The sequence below is a fragment of the Dipodomys spectabilis genome, unplaced genomic scaffold (assembly GCF_019054845.1).
Source record: "Dipodomys spectabilis isolate Male_0828 unplaced genomic scaffold, ASM1905484v1 ptg000230l, whole genome shotgun sequence".
NCBI classification, from domain to species: domain Eukaryota; kingdom Metazoa; phylum Chordata; class Mammalia; order Rodentia; family Heteromyidae; genus Dipodomys; species Dipodomys spectabilis.
In genome coordinates, this window is record NW_024870907.1 from 4732921 (window position 1) to 4740000 (window position 7080).

Consider the following 7080-nt stretch of genomic DNA (forward strand, 5'->3'; position numbering starts at 1 on the left):
CTCTGCGTTCTCCCCTCTGCGTCCCTCCCCTCTGCATCCTCCCCTCTGCGTCCTCCCCTCTGCGTCCCTCCCCTCTGCGTCCCTCCCCTCTGCGTCCCTCCCCTCTGCATCCTCCCCTCTGCGTCCCTCCCCTCTGCGTCCCTCCCCTCTGCGTCCCTCCCCTCTGCGTCCTCCCCTCTGCGTCCCTCCCCTCTGCGTCCCTCCCCTCTGCGTCCCTCCCCTCTGCGTCCTCCCCTCTGCGTCCCTCCCCTCTGCGTCCCTCCCCTCTGCGTCCTCCCCTCTGCATCCTCCCCTCTGCGTCCTCCCCTCTGCGTCCCTCCCTCTGCGTCCCTCCCCTCTGCGTCCTCCCCTCTGCATCCTCCCCTCTGCGTCCTCCCCTCTGCGTCCCTCCCTCTGCGTCCCTCCCCTCTGCGTCCCTCCCCTCTGCGTCCTCCCCTCTGCATCCTCCCCTCTGTGTCCCTCCCCTCTGCGTCCTCCCCTCTGCGTCCCTCCCTCTGCGTCCCTCCCCTCTGCATCCTCCCCTCTGCATCCTCCCCTCTGCGTCCCTCCCCTCTGCGTCCCTCCCCTCTGCGTCCCTCCCCTCTGCATCCTCCCCTCTGCGTCCCTCCCCTCTGCGTCCCTCCCTCTGCGTCCCTCCCCTCTGCATCCTCCCCTCTGCGTCCCTCCCTCTGCGTCCCTCCCCTCTGCGTCCTCCCCTCTGAGTCCCTCCCCTCTGCATCCTCCCCTCTGCGTCCCTCCCTCAGTGTCCCTCCCCTCTGCGTCCCTCCCTGCGAGCCATTCTCCCAGGCCTGGTCCACCCGCCCCAGCTCACCTGTGGGGCACCTGACCCTGCTGCCCAGCTCACTCCTTCCAGAGGCTCAGTGGTGTCCAGTGGAGGGCCTGGGAGATGTGATACACCGTGCAGACCAGGAGCCTTTTCCATGTGGAAGTGTGGAAGTCAGTACACTCTTGGAACCGCACCGTCGTCCTCTCGGCATGAGGTCGACGTTCCGACACTGAGCTGCAGCTCACCCACGTGCAGCGAGCACAGATGGTCCTCTGCACCATCTAAACATGGGGCGGAGCTCCGGAAAGGGAAGCCACCTGCAGGGCTGCAGGACCGAGAGGACCCTGAACAGAGAGCAGGTTCTACCAATCCTATGAAATTAACAGCAGCCCCAGGAGCTGTGAGGGACAGCCCCCACGTGTGGAGGGAAGCAGCGGGAGGGGAGCCAGAACCTCCACGGGGAGCAGGGCCGCCCTCACCAGACATCAGGACAGGATGAGACACCCCCCTCCCTCGTGCCCCATTGGCTGGACCCTAGTGACTGCATGTGACATCATTCAGACTCTGACCTATTGCCGGCGACCGCAGGGAACAATCACACAGACAACGAGTACCAAGGGAGCAGATCGGGGTTACCTCCCAGGAGACAGGCAGCTCAGCCGTGCGGCAGGTCTGTGTGGGCGAGGGGGTCAGCCCCCACGGCTGCCCAAGAAAGGTCAGGTGAGTGAGCTCGGACAGAGAATCAGAAGCCCGCTACCCTACCCACAGCGGTACAAGACGGATGGGAGTTGGCCGCCGAGGCCTGTCCCTGGGCCGCTCTGCCCTCTGCAGGTACTTCAGACTCCAAATCGCGAATGGGGCTAAACGATGAGAAGTAGAAGCGGGAGAACAGCCCACGGATGCCCCTTGTCATTTCCAGCGTTCCCCGGAGGTGCACGTGCAGCCGGCCGCATTTATCTTTACCCTTCCGCGCTGTAACAGCCAATCAGAAAGTCAGCTCATCTTCCTGACTACAAAACCAGTGACTAAAATGTTTTTATACAATGCAAATTTTCAAGATTTATCATCTCCCGTGCTCATAACTTGGAATGCATTAGGCTGGTGTTATCCATTTTAATAATGGCTTCCCAGCGAAGATGTGGATCAACGCCACTGGGTTACTAGACTAACTGAAAACACAATATTCCATGAAGAAAGTGCATTTTTCTTGTTGAAAATAGGAATGCCTACTCTGAACGCGGACATGGGTCTCTCTCTCTCTCTCTCTCTTCACATCCCTGCTCATTTGACTCAGTTGGCTTGTTCACACAGGGACCGTCCTTTTCTGCCCGAGTTTCTGTGCTCTAAATTCATCTCTTGATGCCTTTGAACTTTTCCTTGTAATTTCCAGAAAAAAAGGAATGATTCTTTCGGAGACTGTTAGTGCCTGCCCTTCCCAGGAAGCATCTTGATGGCCACCTTTGGATTCACCTTTTGAGCTGCTTCTGCGGAGATGTCACCTGTGGGACGCACAGCCTCCCTCGGGAGCCGGGCCTGGTTGGGGAAGCGGCCTGTGGAAATGGTGAGTTGAATGTCTATTGCAGACCAGCTAAGTATCTTACCAGCACCACCTCACCTGGGTTGAGTCTGAGGTCCCCGAACGCCCCACCTGGCCCTCCTGCGGGAGGTGGATCTGTCTGCGTGGTCCAGGGTCAGCCTCTGCCTGGTGCCAGCCACGGGCGGGCCGTGGTTCGGCCGGCACACACTTGTAATTCCTCTTTCCCGTGGGAGGACAGGGGGCAGCCAGCTCTGCTTGTGTGTTTTTATAAATCTCACAGCCACACAGGCAATGAACTTCCCTCAAACCTTAAAGTGACAGCAGAAGCATCTCTTGGGATGACTTGGAAATAACCACATCCTTTAAGAATGAGCGAGTGAGAACAAGAGCACTGTTTATGGAGCCAGGTCACCTCCCTCCGCAGGGGCCCCCCCACAGCGCTCTGTGTTTATCTGCACACTCCTTTTAAATGATCCAGGAGCCCCACCTGCTCCTGGGGCCTCCCGACTCTCCTGGAATAAATTGCGTGTCACTCACCCTTCCTTCCAAGGCCCCGTGGCAATCAGGAACGTCACCCAAGCAAATCAAAAGCAGGTGTGAGGTTGCAGGAGCCGTGGCACCAAGCTGGAGCTTCCCATGGTGAGGCTGGACCTGAGCTCTGCTGGCCTGCCCATGTGGGACTGGCATGGGGCCCTGTGATGTGGGGCCCTGAGGGGCCGTGGACCTGCCCAGGCTGAGGGAAGGATGGGGACCGAGAGGAGGGAGGCTGGCGGCGTGGAGCACAGGATAGAGCCCTGTCTAGCAAGCACGAAACTCAGTTCAAACCTCGGTGTCGCACAAAAGAAAAAGAAGTTCAAGTCCCACAGATAAACAAAAGCAAAAGCAGGGGGTAGGGCAGCCTCGGGGAGCAGCAACCCCGTTTCCCAAGGTCTTGGGTGAGAGCACCACCATCACCGCTGCCCACGGCCAGCCCCGGCCTGGAGTGGAGGGCAGGGCGGGCCGCTGGGAGGGAGGGAGCCGGAGAGTCTGGAATACAAACATGGGGTTGGAGCTCCAATTCCCAGCTGCCACCGCGTGGAATCCGCACGGGGCCCATCCACCGAGGAGTGGATGAACAGGAGACCGTGCAAGACTGTGTGCAAGAAAAGAGGAAGAGCAGAGAGGCGAGCTCAGCCGTGCAGCAGGTTTGGCGGGGGGGGGGGGGGGCAGGGAGGAGGGGGGGAGCACAGCCAGGCCTCCGCAGCCCGCTGGCGGAAGATGGGGCCCCTGCCTCACAGCCAGGCCCCGTACACACTGGGCAGAGGACGGGAAGTCAGTCAGGACGGCCGAGGGGGTGAGAGGGAGGGCTGAGCGCAAGGCCACTGTGACCGAGGAGTTCCCGGGTCTCCGGTAGCACATGTGATCCTCAGGGCCGCCAGCACCAGACGCAGCCTTGGTCTCGGGCTGTCCTCCAAGACCCCTGTGTGCTTGTTCAGGGGGACAGGGAGGGGAGACGATCGGCAGCATGGACAGCGCTAAGAGAGGGCGGTGGGGGTTGTGAGGGAGTTCAGCTGGGGTCATTTTTCATCAGTATACACTGTGGAATATTATTCAGCCAGAAAAAGAGTTGAAATGATGTCAGAAGCAGGAACGTGGATGGAGCTGGGAAGCATCCCATTTAACAAGAGAAGCCAAGCTCAGAAAGCTACATATTGTCACTCGTTCGTGGAATCTAGATCCTCAAGATAGACCCATACATGGATACACTCCCACACCTGTACAGCCTGTGCGGAGAGGACCGCACAGGGAGCAAACCACCCCTCTGCGTTTACACCTTCCCGAACACACACCCTCTGTGCACGCACCCTGTGCACACCCCTCTCTGTACACCCCTCCTGCACACACATACCCTCAGTGTGCACACCCTCCTGCACACACACACTGTGTGCACACCCTCCTGCACACACACCCTCTGTGCACACACACCCTCTGTGTGCACACCCTCTACACACACACCCTCTGTGCACACACCCTCTGCACACACACCCTCTGTGCACACACACCCTCTGTGCACACACACCCTCTGCACACACTCTGTGTGCACACCCTCCTGCACACACACACTCTGTGTGCACACCCTCTGCACACACACCCTCTGCACACACACCCTCTGCACACACACTCTGTGCACACACACCCTCTGTGCACACACACCCTCTGTGTGCACACCCTCTACACACACACCCTCTGTGCACACACCCTCTGCACACACACCCTCTGTGCACACACACCCTCTGTGCACACACACCCTCTGCACACACTCTGTGTGCACACCCTCCTGCACACACACACTCTGTGTGCACACCCTCTGCACACACACCCTCTGCACACACACCCTCTGCACACACACTCTGTGCACACACACCCTCTGTGCACTCACCCTGTGCACACCCCTCTCTATACACCCCTCCTGCACACACATACCCTCAGTGTGCACACCCTCCTGCACACACACCCTCTGTGTGCACACCCTCTGTGCACACACACCCTCTGTGCGCACACCCTCTGTGCACACACACCCTCTGCGCACACACCCTCTGTGCACACACACCCTCTGTGCACTCACTCTGTGCACACCCCTCTCTATACACCCCTCCTGCACACACATACCCTCAGTGTGCACACCCTCCTGCACACACACCCTCTGTGCACACACACCCTCTGCACACACACTCTGTGCTCTCACTCTGTGCTCACTCCTTCTGTGTTTACACCCTTCTGAACACACACCGTCTGTATGCTCATGCTGTCCACACCCCTATCTGTACACCCCCTCCTGCATACACACACCCTCTGTGTGCACACCCTTCTGCACACACCCTCCTGCACACACACACTCTGTGAGCTCACTCTGTGCACACTCCCTCTGTGTTTACACCCTTCTGAACACACACCCTTTGTGCCCACCCCCTCTGCCCACCCCCTCTGTACACACATCCTCTGTGTACACACCCTCTGTGTGCTCACACTGTGCACACACACCCTCTGTATACACACCCTCTGCACACACACCCTCTGTACGCATACACTGTGCATACACACTGTGCACACACCCTCTGTGTACACACCCTCTGTACGCATACACTGTGCATACACACTGTGCACACATCCTCTGTGTACACACCCTCTGTACGCATACACTGTGCATACACAGTGTGCACACATTGTGCACACACTGCACACACACCCTCTGTGTACACACCCTCTGTATGCATACACTGTGCACACACCCCCTCTGTGCGCACACACCATGCACACGCACACACCCTCTGTGTACACACCCTCTGCACACACACACTCTCACTGCACTCACACCCTCTGTGTACACACACCGTGGACACCACACACCCTCTGTGTATACACCCTCTGTATGCATACACTGTGCACACCCCTCTGTGCACGCACACTGTGCAGGCAGAGGGTCCAAGACTCTCACTGGAGGTTTACAGTGGAGGCAGGAGGCACTGGGAAAGAGAGCAGCAGAGGTGATTATTGATTCAATAAAGTACACACACATGCGCACACACATGTGCAATGCCATGGATTAGCCCATTCTTGCAACATATATTACAATGACCAGAAAACAAACGAGAGGAGAGCGCATCCGGCTCTGCTGGGGGACAAAACTGGGGGGGGGGAGAGGAGGGAGGAGGAGGGAGGAGGAGGGGGAAGGCAGCTGGCATACTTCACAGGCATGCAAGTAAACAGAACAAGAGGGGAGGAGGGGAGGAGAGGTCATAGAGGGGTGTGTTGGATCAGGGTACCCGCACGCACACATGCATGCATGGAGATACCGCCGCAGGCCTGTTGTTGGACGGATAGATGCTTTGTGAAGCGGGGCTCCACGCCCGGCAGGTCTCCACCCCCCCCCCCCCACCCCCCAGCTGCCCATGGTCTGGAAGACACTGTGCTGGCATCTTGCGTCTGCTGTGGCTTCTTATGTAGGCTGAGCCCCTGGGAAATGACTTGGGTTCTGCTCATCTCATCCCTTAGATGCAAACCCAGACCAGAGGAGCAGCGACAGAGTTCCGAGTCTGTGGAATGCGTGAGCCCCGGCCAGTGTCACCCTCAGCAGCACAGCGCCTGGGCATCAGAGCCGGGCCTCGGGACCCCTCCTAGCCGCCCCCGGCAGCTCTGGGACCTCTGCGAGGCCCTGCTGTCCTCAAAGGCTGCCTTGCACCTGCACGGGGCAGGTACAGCAGGCGCTGTCTCATTCCACTGGCAGCTTACTGATCTGATCCAGGTGCTAAGTCCAAGAAGATTTCTTATCACAGACAGCCAACTGGTCTTTTCAGGGACCTGGTACCGGTTAGGAAAGCTCAGATATTCTCTGTGAAGATCTGAAGATCGTGTGAAGAAAGCTCGTCAAACCTGGGGACCTGGGCGCTGGGCCCATGGACCCCAGCATGGCATCTGCAGGTACCAGCCAAAAGCCAGGCTGTTCACCAGCTGCGCTGCCCCGGGGAGGTGCTGTCATGCCTTGGGCCTCGGTTTCCCATCTGTGAAAGGGGAGAAATGGCAACAGCTTCCTAGGACTGTGCTGGAGGGCTTGTGGGTGCAAACTGCAGGCCAGGGCCTAGACACGCTGAGCCCCAGACACACAACACATTCTGGCTGCTATATTCTCTCCACGTGCAGTTGTGGGGTGGGAGCCTCCTCAGGGCTGGCAGGCTCAGAAAGGGTGAAGGGAGAAAGACCCCAGCTGGCATTCACAGCATTCCCCTCTGCCTCTGCCCGA